The 20,078-nt window shown below is 43.0% G+C and overlaps 1 protein-coding gene, 1 long non-coding RNA gene and 1 pseudogene across 3 annotated transcripts in view; 2 read left to right on the forward strand and 1 right to left on the reverse strand.

Moving 5' to 3' along the window:
* The window catches only part of Znf143 (zinc finger protein 143), a 39,235-nt gene extending 36,531 nt beyond the window's left edge, over window positions 1-2,704 (reverse strand). For both annotated transcript variants that reach the window (XM_003465691.4, XM_005001849.4), the window contains exon 1: window positions 2,591-2,704. The gene's annotated coding sequence lies outside the window, so the exon portion shown is untranslated. The remainder of the gene's footprint in view (window positions 1-2,590) is intronic.
* Window positions 2,705-2,818: 114 nt separating this feature from the next.
* Window positions 2,819-19,578, forward strand: LOC134476595 (uncharacterized). The gene is made up of 3 exons (XR_010048429.1): window positions 2,819-2,938; window positions 13,655-13,783; window positions 15,857-19,578. It is a non-coding gene; the product is annotated as an uncharacterized LOC134476595 (long non-coding RNA).
* Window positions 3,005-6,908, forward strand: LOC101788839 (small ribosomal subunit protein eS27-like; annotated as a pseudogene).
* Window positions 19,579-20,078: the final 500 nt, after the last annotated feature.

Genomic DNA, 20,078 nt, shown 5'->3' on the forward strand with positions numbered 1-20,078 from the left:
CTCCAATGCAACTAGATCATTTTTCTACAAAGAATACAAATGAACTTTTACTTCTAGCAAGGCCCAATGCTCAGCAAAGGGCTTTGATCATTTTGCAATTCATTTATCTGATTATGGGACTTAAAAAATGCTCAACATCATTAGCCATCAGAGAAACAAATCAAATCCACAGACTGAGAAGTGGTGCCCAAGATGTGGAAAAAGCGGAGCCCTAACACTTCAGAAACAGTTTGATAGTTCTTTAAAAGGTTAACAAGCTGGTTGTGGTGGCCCACCCCTGTAATACCAGCACTCAGGAGGCTGAGGTAGGAGGATCGCTTTGAGTATGAGGCCAGCCTGGGCTACCGAATGAGTTTAATGTCAGCCTGAACTACATAGTAAGATCTTGTCTCAAAAAACTAAATAAATTTTTAAAAGGTTGAACACGTCGGGGCTGGGGATTTAGCTCAGGGGCATAAGCGCCTGCCTTGTAAAGCAGGCAGTCGTGAGTTCAATCCCCAGTACCGATAAAAAGGAAAAAGACAAAAAAAAAAAAAGGTTGAACACATCAAAAAAAAAAAGGTTGAACACATCAATATAATCTAGCAGTTTCACTCCTATGTATAGGATACTCAAAAGAAATATAAAACTGGTCTGCAAATTTCCATAAAAGCATGATGCAATACAGCCAAAACATGAAAACAACCTAAATATCCATCAACAGATGAATGGATAAAATATGCTGTCATATGATATAATTTGGCAGTAGAAAGCAATTAAGATGACATAAGATGAATTAATCTGGCAAACAATATGCTAAGCAAAAGTCTGTCTCTCTCTCTCTCTCACACACACACACACAAATCATATATGATCCTAATTGCTTGAAATGTCCAGAATAGACAAATCTATAGATGGGGGGTGGTGGTGGTGAGAGGAAATGGGGAGAAATTAGCAATGGGTACAGTTTCTGAGATAATAAGTCCTAAGACTAACTGTTGTTATTCAAAAGTGGGGCTGATTTTACATAAAAGAAATGTATAGCCAAGAGTGATAGTGCAAATCCCAGCACTGAGAGGAGGCTGAGGCAGGACGATCACTGTGAGCTGAGGCCAGTCTGGGTTACAAAATGAGACCGTGTCTCCAAAAAAAACCCCAAACAGAACAAAACCTTAAAAATTAAAAAATATAACAGCTGGGTGTAGTGGCACACACCTATAATCCCAGCACTTGGCAGGCTGAGGCAGGAGGATCTTTGCGAGTTTGACACCAGTCTTGGCTACAAAATGAGTTCAGAGCCTGCCTAAATTGTGCGATATCCTGTCTCAAAAGGCCACAAAGAAAAAAAAGAAAAAAGAAAAAGCTAAAAAAATTAAATATAAATGCACAACGGATTAAAACTCTTCAAATTAAACACTTTAAAATGGTTAATTATGGGCTGGGGATTTAGCTCAGCAGCATAAAGCGCCTGCATTGCAAGCAAGCAGTCGTGAGTTTGATCCCTGGTACCGATAAAAAGGAAAAAGACAAAAAAAAAAGAAAAAAGAAAAAAGAAAAAAAGTGGTTAATTATAATGTCTGTGAAAAAAAGTTGTTTTTAAAAAATAGAGAGGAAATATTTGCTGGCAGCCAATTCAAAAGTCTAAACTGTCAAAACATGCCACAGTAAAACTACGTACTCGTTTTACTGGTGCTTTGAGAGATCTCTTCATTACACTGTTTTACTGAACACCTAACAATGAGTAAGCCATCACTTATTCAGCAAAGTATTAAATACTATACCGCTTCTAACTATAGCAAAACCCAAGTACCTACTGTATCTTCTAGTAAGATCAAGGACCAGCTGTAATCTACAATTTCTCATTACATTCCCATTTCACTATGCCAGCTGATTTGGACACTTCGTAAACAAAGGCGGAAGCTGATTTTAAACAATGGGCTAGCAATGATACTCTTACTATTTTATTTAAAATTTCGTTATAACGTGGGGGGAGATGTTAAAAAAGGAAGGGAAAAATATTGGCTCAATTTCGCAATAAAACATTGCAAAGAACTGTAACGATTTGTTCATGCTTGATCAAAACTGGAAAAAGAGGGTAACGATAAATTGTAACTTTTTAACATTCACTACTAGGCCTCAGCAACCTTTAAAAATCAGTCCTGCAGCCCGCGCCCCAGCAGGGCCCAGAGCGGGAGCCGTGGGCCGGGCGTCTCAGCTCGAGCAGGTACTCCGCGGCGCGTCCGGGGACGCGCTCCGCGCGGAGGTCAGGCCAGACACGCCGCCAGGTTCCCGAGGGCTCCACCCTCCCCCTAGATCTCCCTCCCCTCGGCGGTCCCCTAAGGGGAACAGGCGGGGCGCGGCGACGGGGTGGGGGGTGCGTCCTCAGCGAGAAAGGCTCCGCCGCCCTAGACTGGCGGCCGCGGGTTATTAATAAACTCCGCTTTGCCTAGGCGCGGCTACCAAAGCAGTCGTAGGATCGGCAAAGGCCTACGACCAAGGCTGAGAAGCAGAAGCCAGAGCCCGGGCCCAAGCGGCCCCGCGCCGCCGCGCTGAGGGCGGCGGCCGGGCGGAGAATAATGCACACTGGGTAAAAACACATTTATATACGAACCTCCGAGAAAATTTTCCAACAATTCCTCCGTCCGACCACCATGCACCAGGACAGGAAACAGCCGCCCGGCCCCCAGGCCCAGCAACATGCATAGCGTGTTTGAAGCCCGCCCCCAGCCTCCATTGGGTTATCTTCACGTCACTCAAGCGACGCTTCTTGCCAGCCATTGGTCCAAATTTAGCCTCCGGTAAGGAAACCGCCTTTCATCACGCCCCTCCTGGTGACGTCATACGACCCTGGCCTTCTGGTTAGCGCCTGAGTGGCTATCGCAAAGGGAGGACTCAAAGTTCCTGTGTATGACTGGTTGACAGAACCGCTCATCCCTAATCGACACCATCTCACTGACAAGTGAGTTATGCTGATTCTGGGGCTCCAGCAGGAGGCGCCATTTTGTATCGAGGGAGGGAGGCTGCTCCTTGTGATTACCCGGGAGGGAGCAAGGGTGGCGGGCGCCATTTTCCCCACAGGGGCGAAGAGGCGGCCTTGGATCTCCCGGTGGGCTTCCCAGAGCGCATTCTGGATACTAACGGGCTTTGCCCTAGCCATTGCCGAGCGTTGTCCCATCGGGAGGGGAGAGTAAGGACAAGCAGGGCACAACAGGAGACCTACCCGCCCCCTCGGGGCTCTGTGTGCCGGCCGAGGCGCGTGGCCCTGGGCGAGGCCTCCGCTTTCCCGAAGGCTGCTGTGTGCCGAGGTCTGGCCTCCGAGCCAGCCTACGATTCTCCGACTGCCGGGGACATCCCGGGGCGGCCGGAGGCCTTGGGCTCCGCTGGGACACTGCGGATGCTTTGCTGCATTCATGGACTCCTCGGCTTAGTTGAAGTCGACTCAAAGGGTGTCGCTGCGTTCTTTTGTACGTTTTTTGCCTTTTCTCTGTTTCGAGGACTAGAAGAGTCAAAGGGGTGGGAAAGGCAGAGTCGGGCCTCCTGGATTTGTTAAGAATGGGGACATCTTAGTTATGGCCTGTGTGGAAATGTTGCTTGTAGGGCTCATCCCAGGCCTTTCCTGAATCACTGGAAACAGTCATTCGAGGAGTTGTTCAGTAAATACCCATTTACTTCGGCGACCTCGCCGAGCAGGAAAGACAGCGTGTGGACAGTTTCAGTGTGGTTTTTATTTTTTATTTACTTTTATTATTTTTTTATCGGTACCGAGGATCGAACTCACGACTGCCTGCTTGCAAGGCAGGTGCTTATGCCGCTGAGCTAAATCCCCAGCCCCATCAGTGTGGTTTTTAAACGGGGCGTACCAGGAGTGGATTCGAGTTACCACAGGAATGAGGACGCTCGCTCGCTGTAACAGATCTGGGGCCTGCTCAACGAAAACAGAATCGGAGGATGTTTGATTTTGTTTTTTACTTTTCAGATGATTATGAAATGGATAGAAGGAGAAATAAAAAAGATGTTAAAGATAGCCCTTAGGGCCGGTGGTATAGCTCAGCTGCACAGCTCCTGCCTGGTAAGCACCAAGTCGTGAGTTCAACTCCTGGTACAAAAGCAAAGAGAAAAAGAGAAAGCCCTTAAATAGGCTTGATGCATGCTTGTAATCTTAGCCATGTAGGGTACTGGGGCAGGAGGACCAGAAGTTTGGGGCCAGTCTGGGCAGTTCAGCGACTTAGCCAATGTCTCACATTAAAAACAACGAACCTAAAAAAAGATTTTCAGTTTCACAGAACACATGAACCCAGAGTTAAACTCATTTAGTCAGCCACCCAGCACAGCTTTCACATGGAAAGTAAGGTACTGTGAGTGTTCCAGTTGTTAGAGTATAACTAGAAAATACTGTTTTGTCCTGAGTTTGGAGTTTGGTTCCTGGTACAAAAAAGAAAAGAAAAGAAAATACTGTTTTAGGGGCTGGGGATTTAGCTCAGCAGCATAAGCGCCTGCCTTGCAAGCAGGCAGTCATGAGTTCGATCCCTGGTACCGATAAAAAGGAAAAAGACAAAAAAAAAAAAAAAAAAAGAAAGAAAAAGAAAATACTGTTTTAAATAAAACAGTCCTGGGAGTTGAACCCAGGGTCTTGGCCCTAAGCTGGATTCCCTGGGCTCCGCCCCCACCTTGTTTTTCGAATTTTGAGACCTGGTCTTCCTAGGTAACTAGGCTGGATTCAAATTGGGTTTTTCTGCCTCAGCTTCCCAGAGTACTTGGCATATATGTGGTTGCCACGGTGCCTAGCTGCTTTTAGGAGTACATACTTTGAGAAATGTTCTGTGATTAAATTACTTAAAATGTTTTCAAATCTTGGCCCTAGTCTCAGTTACGTGTTAATAGAACTTGAGGCATAATTCTTTACCTAGCGTTTTTTAAGTGGCCAAGTGCATCATTTCCTTCATTTTAGGCTGATTTATAGTACATCCAGTATGAAAGTAATTTTTCTAACTCTAGCCTTGCATCCCATTAACTTCATGTGCCCCATTTTTGAAAGTACTGCCCACTTATGTCAAAAGAACGAATTCCCAGGTTTACTAGTTGTGGTTAATGTGTGTCAGGCTTTGTCAGCCGCAGATTGTGAGGAAAACCCAAACGCTTCATGTATGTATAGTAAATCTCTAAAACCTCTAAAGAGCCCATGTGTCTTGTATCTACAATACTGGGCAAGTGAGCCAGGACCTGGCATATTCTAGGCAAGTACTCTACTACCTTGACACGCTTAGATGCCTCCACAAGATTCTTTCATTTTTTGGCTTCTGATTACATTTCCTTAAATCAAAGTAGAGCATTGCAGACAAAAGGAAAACAATATTTTGTCAGTATGTATAGTTGCCTACTGCATAGACCAGAAATGAAATCACTATTCTTGAGTTTATTTTTGTGGAGAAACTTTATTTTTTTATTTTTTTGAGACAGGTTCTGGCTGTGCAGTTCAGGCTGTTCTTGAATTCACAGTGATTCAGGTGCTGGGATTACAGATAGATATCTTCGCATGCATCAGAAACATTTTGAGATGGTGAGAATGCAGGTAGTTTTTGCTGTTGTTATTTTTTGCTTTTAAAGAGATTAAGCTTGGGGCTGGAGATTTAGCTCAGCAGCATATGTACCTGCCTTGCAAGCAGGGGGTCGTGAGTTTGATCCCCAGTACTGATTAAAAAAAAAAAGAGCTTAAGCTCATGTCCCCAGTAGGGAACATGACTGATAATAATTTAATTTAAAAAGATGTAAAGCCAGGTAGTTGTGGTGGTGTACTGCAATCCCAGCAGTCTGAGAGGCTGAAGAAGAACTGCAAGTTCAAGCCCAGCCTACTTATCAATTTAGTGATACTCCTCTGTCTTTGGGGAAAAAAAAAAAAAAGCCTCCACGTGAAACCGCTGGGCTGAATCCCTGATACCACAAAAAATTTTTTAAAATTTAAGTGTTGGACATGGTCATCCATTCCTATAAATCCCATCTACTCTGAAGGCTGAGACAGGAAAATCACAAGTTGGAGGCCACCCTGGGCAATTTAACAAAGAATAAAAGGATTCTGATATAGTTCAGTAGTAGAATTCCTTTGGTTTTAGTCCCTAGTATGGGTGTGATATCACATAGCTGTTATTCCAGCACCTGAGAGGCTGAGGCAGGAGAATCTTCACAAGTTGGGAGGCCTACCTGAACTACTTCGTGAGGCTCTGTCTCAAAAAAAAGAAAAACCTTTCTGTGGGTAATGACTTCCCCATGAGAACATGCCTCTCACAAAAGATCTTCATCCCTTTCTGGAAAATGAGAATAGGAAATGGGAAGAAGCATCTGGTGCAGAGCCCCAGTTCTTACTCCATGGATGTGAAGTGCTTAGGATGTTTTAAAATCACCATGGTCTTTATCCTTGCATGAGGAATACTCATGTGTATTGGCTGCTCCATGGCATTCTGTCAACAGAAGGAAAGGTCAGGCTTACCAAGAAATGTTCCTTCAGGAAGAAGTACCGGCAGGAACCTGAATCAAGATGAGTGAGAAGTCGTCCTAATAAACAAATTTTGAATTCAAACAAACACCTCTAAGTGCTATAAGATTTTTGGAGAAAAGTCGTGTCTTAGATATGCATTACATTGTGTTACAGAGTTGAAATGTTTTCAGAAAAAGCATTTTAAAGTTTTTCTCTTTTGTAGTAAAGTTTGTCTGATAGGTAATGATATTTGGAAAGCAAGTTAATGGTAAAACAAAATACAGTATTGAGAATATAAACAATGCCTACCACTAAGAGTGTCAAGTATGTATAGTTGCCTACTGCATAGACCAGGAATGAAATCACTATTCTTGAGTTTATTTTTGTGGAGAAACTTTATGATGGAAAATGTGTCTGATTAAAATTATTCTTAATTTATATTAAATGGACAACAGTTCAATTTTTTGTTTGTTTTTGTCTTTTGGTACTTGGAATCAAATTTACAACCTTGTACTTGCCAGGCAGGTGCAGGATAATAAACATTTCATGTGACCCAAACAAATTGAAACTTTTAAGTAAACTTTGGAGAAAGGGTCTCACATATTCCAGGGTGACCTCAGACTCACTGTGTTACCCAGGCTGGCTTTGAACTTCTAATGATTCTCCCGTTGAGCCTTCCAAATGGTGGAATTACAAATGTAAAAGATTATAAAAAAAAAAAAAATCACCTTTTACAAGTGTATACTTTAGCCTGGCGTGCTGGTACATGCCGTTAATTCCAGTACTTGGGCTGAGGTAGACAATCCCTGTAAGTTCAAGTGTCTCAAAAACAAAAAGTGATCAGTGATCTTTAACAAACCAGTACAATCATCACCACTGTCTAATCCAAGACATTTTTTATCACTTCCAAAAGAAGACCCATCCCATTAGTAGTCACTCATTCCCTGGCAGCTGCAATTCTGCTTTCTGTCTGTATTTACCTATTTGGCATTTCATATTAATGGTATTTTTTTGATACTAACAGTTAAAATTTTATTCTACCTTAAATTTTCAATTCTTAAAACTATCATTCCCTTTTCCCTATTAATGGAATTTTGATGTCTGGCTTTTTTGAGCATCATTTTTTTGGAAACTTTTTGAGAGCATTGTTCAAGGTTTGTTCACATAGGCTATTTATTTATTTATTTTTTACATAGGCTAATAACTTCCTTTTTTACAGTGCTGGAGATTGAACCCAGGGGTGCTCTACTAATTTATATCACTAGCCCTTTTAAAAAAACATTTTAAGACAGGCATGGTGGTGCACACCTATAATCCTGGTACTCAAGAGACTGAGGCAAGAGGATCACCACAAGTTTGAAGCCAACCAGAGCTACAAAGTGAGTTCAAGGCCAGCTTAAAATGCATAGTGAAATCCTGTCTCAAACAAACTTTTTTTTTTTTTGAGACAGGATCTTACTATGCAGTTCAGGCTGACTTTGAGCTCACCTTGTATCTTAGGCTGATCTTGAATTTGCAGTGATCCATCCTGCCTCAGCCTCAAAATGCTGGGATTATAGGCGTGTGCCACTAGGCCCAACTGGCCTTAAAATTTTGATCTTCCTACTTCACCCTACCAAATAGTTGGATTATTGGGCTGGGGATTTAGCTCTGCAGCATAAGCACCTGCCTTGCAAGCAGGCGGTCGTGAGTTCAATCCCTGGTACTGATAAAAAAAAGTTGGATTGCAGGTGACATCATTCTGCCTGACCAGTTCATTAGCTGTAAGCTGAAAATTTGATTGTGTGCATATAGCACACTTGTTTCACTTGTTTATCAATTTGAAACCAGAAGATAGAAGAACAATAGGCAGTGTCTTAGTTACTTCTCTCATTGCCGAGACAAAATACCTGACACTCAAAGTTAAAGGACAAAAGGTTAATTTACTTGTTTTCTTGGTACTGGGAATCAAACTCCCGGCCTCACATTTGCCAGGCAGGCGCTTATGCGGTTGAGCTAAATCCCCAGCTCCTAGCTCATAGTTTGTAGAGGTTTCAGTTCATCATTGGCTGGGTCCAGGCAGGGTAGTACATGAGAGACTGCAGAGGAGAAACAATTCATAGCAGGGAGAAGACAGCTCAAGCAACAACAAGAGGAAGACAAGCCTCTTTCTGTCCCCTATATTGTATTCAGGCTACTGGGATTGAGGCAGTGCCAAACCAGTTGGGACTGATTTAGTAATCATCCAGCCTTGATCCTAGCACCTTTAACCCTAGCATTGCACTAAAAATCGATCATACACACTAAATTCAGCCACTTCTGAAAAAGCCCACCTATGACTGCATGAGACTTTGGTGGGACATGTAGACACAAACTTTAACAGGCAGTTAAGACAAGAGATTGAGTAAACTGAAACAAGTTCCAGAAAGTTGGAGTGTAAGAAAAGGAAGTCTGTCCTCCTGAGGTCAGGCATCTAAAAGTGGAAACCACATGGTTTCAAGGGACGGGCCTAGGTAAACTGAGGTAAGTTCTAAAAAGTTGGAGTGCAAGAAAAGTCTGTTCCCTGATGTCAGAGGCCTAGTCAAAAGGACAAAGAATGTGAGGTCTGGCCATTCTGTCACCATACTTGCCTTTCCACAGAGAAGCGCCTATTTTGGGTGCCAAAAGTGTTACCTGTTTTTCCTTTATCCATTGTGTGTCAGGATTAGTAACTGTGAAGAAAATAAACTTAATTTGGGGCTGGGGATTTAGCTCAGCGGCATAAGCACCTGCTTTGCAAGCAGGCGGTCATGAGTTCGATCCCCGGTACAGATAAAAAAATTAATTTATAAAACATAACTCTCAGGCTGGGCATGGTGGCACACACCTGTGATCCCAGCACTTGGGAGACTGAGGCAGAAGGATCGCTGCAGGCTCCAGGCCAACTTGGACTATATACTGAGTACAAGGCCAGCCTGAAACTGCAAAGCAAGATCCTATCTCAAAAACAGCTCTCTAAATCTCCTAAAAGACCCCAGTTTGTAAGAAACTTGAATACCCTGCTGAACAGTTGATAGCTACTAGAGAGGTCAAAGCAGGAGGCAGGCTTCCCAGCAGCCTCCTGTTCATCCCAAGTTGTCCTCCAAACTCCCACTCAGGGCAGTGGGAATGCTGGTCAGGCAGGGCACTGGATCTGTTTTCTGAGGCAAATATCTGGACATTAAGAACGGTGAAAGGGGCTGAGGATTTAGCTCCATGGCATAAGCGCCTGCCTTGCAAACACGAGGTTGTGAGTTCGATCTCTGGTAGCAATGAAAAAAAAAAAAAACTGGTGAAAGTCAGTGTGACAGTCATGAGGCTCAGGCTGGGGCTGCTCTGCAGTGAGTACTCAGGTCCTCTGATGGAAACCACGTCCCAGAGCCCAATGGGTATCCAGCAGAGAAACTTCCACTTGCTCTGCACTTCTCTGTAAGGTGAAAGGTAAACCCAGGGCTCTCTAGGTCTCCCTTTTTTAGGGTGACCTGAGACTTCTCCATCAGAGCCCTCTTGCTATCCTCCAGTAAGATTTGAACTACAGTTCTGGGCTTTTCTCACTACTAATGGCTGACCTCTTGAGGTATGATTTGATAGACTTACTGAGCAGGTTAGGACCCCAGCCCATAAACTGGGCTCCACTGGACCCTGGTGCCTGGGCCCTCACCCCCACTCCCATACCTGACAAATGGTGCCCTGGGGAAGGTATGTTGCAACTAAGGATAAGACTGACAGTCCCTTAAGCCTGGGTCACCTTATGACACTGGAAATGAGTCTACCTCAGAGATCCAATCTCTGAGATACCTGTCTCTTCAACCACGAATGTCCTGGTGGGCTTGCCTTCTAAGTTTTGGTCAGGTTTTGTTTTGTAGAAGCTGACACTGGTTCCATTCTGATACATACCATAGTCATCAGTTCCTAAGAGAAAAACTCTTGTCTCTCTGGACAGTGACTGCCATCTTTGCCCCTCCGTACTGGAGGCTGGACTGAGGGATATGTTTGTGAGGGCCTTTCATGACCCCTCAGCAGGGAGGTAGAGGAGAGAGAGCAACAGAAGTGTAAAGGAGGACTTTTTCTTTTCCACTTGTCTTACAGATGGAGAATCTTAGTCTCAGGCTTTTCCAGTTATCTCCCCATAGGGCTACATCCTTACAAATTGGGAACTATAGCCAGGTGTGGTAGTATATGTCTGTAGTCCCAGCACTCAGAGGCAAGAGGAGCATCATGAGTTCAAGGCCACATGGGCTACATAGTTGACTTAAGGCAGTCTGAACTACACAGTGAGACCCTGTTTCAAAAAAAAAAAAAAAAAAAAATTGGCCAGGAGTTTAGCTTAGTGGCATAAGGATTAGGGTTGTGAGTTCGATCCCCGGTGTCACACACAAAAAATTGATTAACAGTTGGACCTTAAAAGAAAGCACCTAAAAAAAAAAAAAAAAAGTAGAATGTGCTTATAGGGGCTGGGGATTTAGCTCAGGGGCATAAGCACCTGCCTTGCAAGTGTGTAGTCATGAGTTCAATCCCTGGTACTGATTAACAAAAAAAAAAAAAAAGAAAAAAAGCACCTAATCTGTACTCACACATGGTGTGGCTATTGCTTGGGTAATGAAGAAGGGTTGATGGAGGGGAATATAAATTATAATATGGTCCTTCAACTAGACTTATTTGCAAAAGGCAGATAAATGGTCCTAAGTGCCTGTGTGCAGGCTGTCTTTGCTTTGTGAGACAATCCTGACCCATGCAGGTCAAGTAACATACTTGAGTCAAGTAACTACTGACAACCCTTATCCCTTCAGCTCCAGGGGGCCCCCACCTCCAAATCTGAAGAGCCCTCCTGTCCTTGTCCCTTCCCCTCTCTGAAGGAACTTCCTCAAGAGACTGAATGTTTCCTCTGTCTTGGGCTCCCCGTGCAGGAATGGGAGCACTCTGCTTCTTTCCACATGATAAGAGCATGGCCAGAAGGACCCCAGGACCTCTTCCTCCGGGAGAACTCTGACAGATCAGGGCAGACCTGGCCAAGTTTTCAGAGGACCCCGATAGATAGCTAGAAGCGTTCAGAGAACTGGCCTATAATTTTAATCTTGTGGAGGTAAATGATGCTCCTATTACCTTGTGCTATTTTTTTGAAACAGGGTCTTCCTATGTAGCCCAGGCTGATCTCACAGCAACCTTCCTGCCTTAGCCTCCAGAGCGCTTGGATTACAGATATGCACAATGCTTGGCCTGCCTGGCCTGCAGTGCTTTTGTTCCATACTCTCTCCACTTCACAAAGAGACATCTCTAAGAAAAGTATAGGCATTTGGGAGTGAAGATACACTGCCTTACAAGCAGCAGAAACTCATTACTGGCTGAGAGCTCTAGCAGTTCCTCTGGAAAAGCCCATATGGGACCCTATGGACCAAAGGAGAGTGGGATTTTGGAGACAGACATTTCCTGGCCTGAAAATTAGAGGACCTCTGAAGGACCTGTGTGAACTGCTAAAGCAGTGGTGGTAAATCTGTGGTTGGTTGTATCACTGAAAGCTCTAAAAGGTTTGCCATCACTTTTTTGAACAATTTCATACTGTATGTGGTAACCCAGAAAAAGACAGAGTCCCTCAGCCTTCTCTGAAGCACTTAGTTCTTTGCTTAAACAGTCTTGTTACCCAAAGGCTGGCCAGCCTGTCTTCAGGCAGTTGCTGCTGTTGCCTGGCTCAGGCCAGAGCTGCCACACTTACTGTAGTGATACACTCTCCTCATCACATCTTTGCTTCTCACGGAGGCATCAGACCCGCCTTCCTCTCAACCCTGCTACCTTTCCCCTAGAAGAACAAGGGAAGTTAGCTCATCATTGTACCTAAGTGGTACTGGAAACATACTGCAAGGGCAACTTGAAAGGCCACCCATTAAAAATATCCAGACTGGACACTTCACAGACGGACATCTGCTCCTTCATAGAACAAGGCGAGCGACGGGTAGCATATGCAGTGGCGTCCTAACGAAAGTCACAGAGAGCTCATGCCTTTCCCTGGAAACAAGTACTCAGCTAGCAAAACTAGTTGCTCTCACACTATATGGAGGAAAGAGGACTAATACTCAAAGTATGCCTTTCTGGCCTTCATGCCCATGCTGCCATCTGGGAAAAAAATGAAATTTCCTCACAGGCACAGAATTTTCAATAAAATATCACCAAGAAATTGACCACTTGCTAAGTGTAGCAGTCCTCCATATATATATATATATATATATATATATATATATATATAGAGAGAGAGAGAGAGAGAGAGAGAGAGACACACACACAGAGAGACAGAGAGACAGAGAGACAGAGAGAGAGAGAGAAGTATCCATTGTAAAGGGCACTAAAGGGAGCTGATGAAATAGAAGTTCCCAGGCATGGTGGTGCATGTCTGTAATCCTAGCATTTGGGAGGCTGAGGCAGGAGGATTATAGCAAGTTCAAGGCCATCCTTGACTACATAGTTCAAGACCAGCCTGACCTACACAGTGAGATCCTGTCTTAAAAAAAATAGCAGAAGATAATAGGATGGCTGACATGGCAACTGGAGCAGCAACATGTAAGCCTTTCCTGGAGGCCAATTTAAGTCCCTTATTTTGAAAACACTCCCTACTGAGACTAAGCCCTAATACTCTCAGAGGTTCTGCCCAGTTCAAAAACAAACAAAAAACCAAAAAAGGAAAATTCCTTCTGACAGCTAGCTAATGAAAGGTCCTGAAGGCCTTTCACCAATCCTCCAGAACGACAATGCCCATCCTTCCAGGCTAGTTTACTCGAGGAATCTCAGCAGACCTGCGTATACAGTATCACCTACACTGCCTGGAGGCCCCAGTCTTCAAGAGAAGTAGAGGACCAATGAGAGTTCAGAAACTATCTCTGCAAAGTAACCCAGGAAACTGGGCTTCTCTGGACCACCCTCTTACCAACTGCCCTGCTTGGAACAAGGAACTCCCTCACAACGTTTGGGCCTCAGCCCATGTGCCATACTATATAAGGAGGCACTTACTAATGTAATGACTTCTTACTAGATCCAGAACTAACTGCCCACATGAAACCGCTCTGTCTCACTTCCAGAGGGCCCTCCAAAAGAGCATAAGGCCCAACTGAGAGAGGATCACACTGTCTTTTTAAACTAGAGGGTCTGGACTTAGTATAATTTTTGCTTACCTCCATTCTGCATGGGAGCTAGCTAATGCAGTAATTCTTTCCACTCCTTCAGCAGTTAAAGTCTCCAGACATCATTCCTGGGTCCACTACTTTTCCTAAAACCATGGTCAGTGAACCTGAAAAAGTCTCACTGGAAGGGCCAGCAAGAGGAGCACTGCTTGTGAGATACTCCTGCAAACTGGTAAAAAACTTAAAATTTCTTTAAGAAAACACCATCTTCTTCTCTAAAAGATAAATAATGATCAATAGAGCCATGACTTACCCCCTATTCTGGTTAAATGTCCTGCTAGGAATCATTCTGATTTTCCTCTAGTACCTCTTAACTTGTGAGCTCCGAGGGGGGTGGAGTCAAATGAAGGAGCTCCTTGTGCCTAGTTCACATACCTAAGAGGACAGTACTACTTGTGTATCTAAATGAGAGAAAGCTAACTGTCCTATAAACAACACAGACACAGTCAAGACAGCACCAGGTTCCCTTTCAGGCCCTCACAGGGCCTGGGTCCAGCTGCTCCGAGTATGGACCACAATTAATACATTGGCAATCCAAGGGATTATAGGCCCCTATGCTGCCGTCAGTCCCTCTGCTTCAGTGTCCTTCTAACATCTATTTTTGCTTGACCTTGTTAAAGGTTCCCTTTGCTCTCTATTCCAGTCAAACTGATAACCCCAAAAGAACAAAAAAGGATGGTGCAGTTTAGCCCCTTACTGATGGGATAGGAGATAACAGTGGGGACTGATGCAGTCAGTGAGTCTCATATCCCTTACTTACTTCAAACATGGAGTTTGCTGAGTCTACAACAAATGGCACAGAACCTAACAGCCCTCCAAAACCAAACACATTCACTTACAGCAGTGGCTGTATAAAACCAGAGGGGGTTAGATCTCCTCACTCCTACAAAAGGGGACTATCTCTGTTGCTAAAACAAAAATGATTTTATGCCAACCATTATAAAGCAATAAGGGATGTAATCCAAAAACTGATTTGGCTCTAAGATCTGCTAAAAATTATCTAGGCTATGGGGATCCTGGTTCAGGATCTGGAATTTTGGTTACTTTGCCTGGTGGGACTCTTGACAATGCCTTTTTTTTTTTTTTCTTTGTACTGGGACTTGAACTCAGGACCTCATGCTTGCCAGACAGATGCTGCTGCACCACTGAGCTATATCCCCTGCCCCCCTCTTTTGTTGTTGTTGCCTTTTGGCTTGCTTTGTCTTTTTAAGACAGGGTCTCACTGTGTGGTTCAGACTGGCCTTGAGCTCACTGTAGACCAGGCTGGTCTCAAACTTACAACAATCCTCCTGCATGAGTTTCCTGAGTGCTGGGATTATAGGTATGTGCCACTATGCCTAGCTCCTTTTGAACTGTCTTAAAGCTACAGATAATAGTGCAAACAGACCCACTGATATAGGCTCTTCCTGGTTTCTACTGAGGGCCCTTAGACCTCATAGTGGTAGACCGACTGCCACCCTGTTAACATCCCCTCAGCCAAAAGCAGCCAAAATGAGTAAGGGCCCTCAATGCTAACAGCAGTTAGGGACACCACTGTTGAGGGGGTATTGAGACTAGGAAATAAACCGAAACATGGGCTTAGAGAAACTGAAATAAGCCCTAAAAAGTTGGAAAGTAAGAAAAATCTGTCCTAGCATGGCATGGTGGCTTATTCCTGTAATCCAAGCATTTAGGAGGCTGACGCAGGAGGATGGCCCTGAGTTGAGGTCAACTTGGGTTACAGAGTGAGCAAAGCCTGCACTACACAGTAAGATCCCACATCTAAACAAAGAAAAAAAGAAAAGTCTGCTTTTTCAACATCAAAGGCCTAGCCCAAAGTGGCAAGCACAGTTTCATTTTTACTCCAAAGTCTACATGTAAAGCCCTGAATTTAGCCCCTCCATGACATCCTGCCTTGGAGCCTCTATCAGGCAGTGAGAGCTTTCCTTTGTTCTAATAAACCACATCCAGTTCTTTTCCTAGACTTTATTTTGTGTTGCCCTCAAAGCAAACACCTGGAGGGATGAAAAATTGGTAACAGATACTGGTATTTGTTTAGATCTTGGGCTATTAGGAATAATGTCACTATGCAGATTTTTATGCACTTCTTTTATTTGAAACAAGCTGGCTTTTAATTCATGATCCCCTTGCTTTGGCTTCCTAAGTGCTAGAATTACAGGCATATGCCATCACACCCAGCTTTTTTCCCAAATTATACTGTAACACCACTCTCAACTTTTCAACTTCAAATTCTTTTCCATAACAGGTGACCATTTTGCACCTCATCAGAAGTCCCAAGCTTGATTCCTGATGCTGAGAAAAAAAAAAAATGTAAAAGGTTTTGGTTTCTCCTAATCTTTGTTTACACTCATAATTTTGTTTCTGGTGTGGGTGTGCTGGATATCAAACCCAGGGCCTCATAAATGTAAGCCAAGTGTTTTACCACTGAATTAGGTTGCTGGCAATTGTCCTTAAAAAAAAACAAAAGAACTTTATATATACGTACATGTGTATATGCATACACATATGTACACACATATATACATACATACACACATATATATGTATATATCGATTCTGATTTGTGTATCTTTGGAAAAATGTGTACTCAGATTGCTTTTTCTCCCCTTCGAGTACTGGGGACTGAACCCAGGGCATCCCACAAGCTTTTACATTTTCTGGATACTAGCACCCTAGACAGGTACACAATTTTGCGTTATTTCTTGATTGTCATCTTTCCATTTTCTTTTGTCTTTTTCCTTTTTATCGGTACTGGGGATGGAACTCACGACTGCCTGCTTGTAAGGCAGGCGCTTATGCCGCTGAGCTAAATCCCCAGCCCCTCATCTTTCCATTTTCTTAACACTGTCCTTTGCAGTACAAAATTTAATTTGTTTTTTTTTTTATATATTTTTTTCTTTTTATCGGTACCGGGGATCGAACTCACGACCGCCTGCTTGCAAGGCAGGTGCTTACGCTGCTGAGCTAAATCCCCAGCCCCCAAAATTTAATATTTTTATACAGTTTATGTGTTTTACATTTAGATCTCTGACGCAGTTTAAATGTGAACACAGGTGTCTCTCCATTTATGTACTTCACTCAACAGTGCTTTCTAGTTTTCATTGAGTTTTACACTTCTTTTGTATTTACTCATAAGTACTTTTATTTTTTGAGACAGGGTCTTGCTAGGCAGTTCAAGGTGGCCTCAAATTCAGTGATCCCCCTGCCTCAGCTCCAGAGTCCTGAGATTACAGGTGCCTACCACCACCCAGTTATTTGAGACAGGGTCTGTGTGCAGGCTGGCCTCAAACTCACAGCAATCCTTATGTATCAGCCTCTCAGTCCTGGGGTTACAGGCATGTGCCACCTTACCTGGCCTGGCCCTGTAAATGGTATTTTAATTTCATTTTATTGCTATGTATTATCTTGACTTTTTTGTATTGACCTTGTATCTTGTAACCTTGAGGCCATTTTGTGTTGTTTCTTAAACAGTCATCTGTGAAGTTTTACTTTTCCAATCTTACTTAGAAAACGTTTGTTGGCATTTCAATGGGCCCCCTTATCCTGTGGCTTCAAGCCACCAGAACATACCCTCCCCACAACACCCTTAATCTTTTCAGCTATTCTGCTTACGAAATTGGCTTTCACGATGACAGGCTGCTTTGGGAGCTTCCTCTTTCCAAGAACTTTATAGTAGCCCTAGGTTTTAAAAAAAAAATCTTAAAAATACTATGTGTGGCAGGTTATCAATTCCTGTGGGACTGAGGAAAGCCTGTCAACCTAAACTTTCTAGGACTCTGCTGGGCCAGGCACTAACCTCCACCAGCAGATTCTCTGAGAATCCTAGCACAGTAGAACAAATGGGGTATCAGGATGTAACTAGTCTTAGCAAAGCACACAACTCTCTCTCCTAGTCACCCACCACTCCATAAGAAAGCACAATCACATTCCCAGCAAATACCTTAAGTCTTGACTATCAATATTGCTTAGAAGGCATTAATTAGATCAGGAACTGAGATTCAGGGCTACCCAATAATTTCCTAGGATTTAGGTCTTGTTTATGACTACACCTCCATATTCACAGGAGATAAAATTGACCAGAATCCTCAGACAAAAAAAAAGTCTGTTTTCTGAGGAAATCTCTTCAGGTAATGTAGGACCCCAAATAACAAACATTACAATTTTATTGTATAAGGACCATGAGCTACACTTCAAGATCAAAGTCAGTTATAGCTCGTTAGGAAATGTAAACCTGTTAAAATCAGGGCAATGACATTAGGAACTGATTACCAGTTGGATGGATGCTTGGTGGAAATATAGTGACATAATGGGAGTAGAATACTATTTTCCAAAGATTTTGCCAGAAACAAACCAATTAGTGGATCACTATACTCTTTAAGTTTTCACTTGAGAGGGAAAACTTGAGAGGACGAGACAGGCAGGAGAGTGAGGAATAGTTCCATTTATGTCTAATTCACTTACCAATCATACTACACCAATGACAGGAGCTACTGCAGCCTTGTTTTTGGTGGCATTGACTTGTGTCTGCTCACTGACCAATGCACAATTAAGGCTGGCAGTCGAGCAGAAGCTCTGGTTTAAGTGGTAATGCCTCATACCAACCTCCCCAAAGCACCTGGGTGGTATTTTTCAAAGTTGATCCTGTGGTGATGCGCGCTTCCAGCCTTATGCTGGCTTCCAGGGTGCTTCAAGTACTTGCCATAGCCATGGCCATGGCTCAGATGGCCCTAAAGCTTCCAGATCATCCTTATTCTACATGGCATGTCAGTGGTTGTGATGAATTCTTTTCCAATCTTTTTTTGTCTTTTTCCTTTTTATCAGTACCAGGGATGGAACTCACAACTGCCTGCTTGCAAGGCAGGCTCTTATGCCGCTGAGCTAAATCCCCAGCCCCCTTCTTTTCCAATCTTGATTCCCTTTTGTTTTAGCCTGATTATCTTGGACAGAACTTTATATGCAATGTTGACTAGCAGCAATAGAGTTTTCTGTTCTTGAAGTGTGGTGAAAAGTACCCTTTTTTGTTTCAGAGGCTTTTTTTTTTGGTACCAGTAATTAAATTCACCACCTCATGGTTGCCACGCAGGTGCCCAAGCCGCTGAGCTAAATCCCAGGCCCTACTTTTTTGTTTTAAAGATTCATGTATTTTTAAAAATTGGTACCAGGGATCCAACTCAGGACCACGTGCTTGCAAGGCAGGCGCTTACGTGGCTGTAAAGATACATTTTTAAAGCTCTTACCATTTCTAAATTGGGAATGTACTTATATCAGTGAGATACCAAGTTTATTTGAGACATAATTTTGCTATTTAATTCATGCTGGCCTCACAGTAATCCTCCTGCCTCAGCCTCTGGAAGTGCTAGGATTACAGGAGTGCAGCACCACATCCAGCAAGTTTAAGTAACAAATACCAGTGCACACAAGGAAGCACAATCTGTTAACTGCATAAGTGAATTACTGTTGGTGATTTAAAAATGTGGAAGGGATAATAAGCCCTCACACAGCCATCAGGCTAAAATGATTCCTACTGCTAATTTTGGTCTGAATCTCCAAATCAACTTAAAGCTTTAATTATGTTTATGACTGTCTTCTCCAGCTTGTTGGGTCTTTTTAAAGGTAACTTTTACCTACCTCCAACAGATATAACAGTATTATCACCAAGAGCATTTTTAGCAAGTTTTCTTTACAATGAGCTTCAAAGTACAAAATACTATTGCAAAGGTGACAGCCTAAGGATAAAAGCTGGAATTCAGTTAAGACACTGATAAACGGTCAGATAATTATGCCAAAAATTTAATGTATAAATGAGCTTAAAAAATACAGTCGTGGCTGGGGATTTAGCTCAGCGGCATAAGCACCTGCCTTGCAAGCAGGCAGGCGGTCGTGAGTTCGATCCCTGGTACTGATAAAAACGAAAAAGACAAAAAAAAAAAAAAAAAAAAAAAAAAAAGAAAGAAAGAAAAAGAAAAATACAGTCAATGCTGCTTCCAAGTGCTATCCAATAGGACAAACCATGCACTAAATTTTTCTAACAGTATAAGAAAAGCTTCAACTATGGTTTTCTTCAAAGCATTCTGACAAATTTGAACATGAAGGCAATGCTAAACTTACTACATCTTATAACTCTAACAGTTTGTCACTGAGTTGCACAGTTCTACAACTTAAAACTGCAGTGTTTTAAACCCACTTATGCCAAAGATTGAAATTTTTGTTTTTGGATGGAATTCATGTTACCTAGAAAAATTTAAGGAACAAGAATTTGTATTACACTTTTTTTTTCTTTTTTTATCGGTTTCCGGGGATCGAACTCACGACCACCTGCTTGCAAGGCAGGTGCTTATGCCGCTGAGCTAAATCCGCAGCCCAAGAAACAAGAATTTGAAGAGAAAATTTTTATTGTGCTCCATTGTTTATGGATCCCCAAAATGAAACATTTGACATAAATGGGTCATGAAATGCCATTATAGCTG

This window comes from Cavia porcellus, unplaced genomic scaffold (assembly GCF_034190915.1).
Source record: "Cavia porcellus strain 051 isolate PalLab524CR breed Dunkin Hartley unplaced genomic scaffold, mCavPor4.1 scaffold_6, whole genome shotgun sequence".
NCBI lineage: Eukaryota > Metazoa > Chordata > Mammalia > Rodentia > Caviidae > Cavia > Cavia porcellus.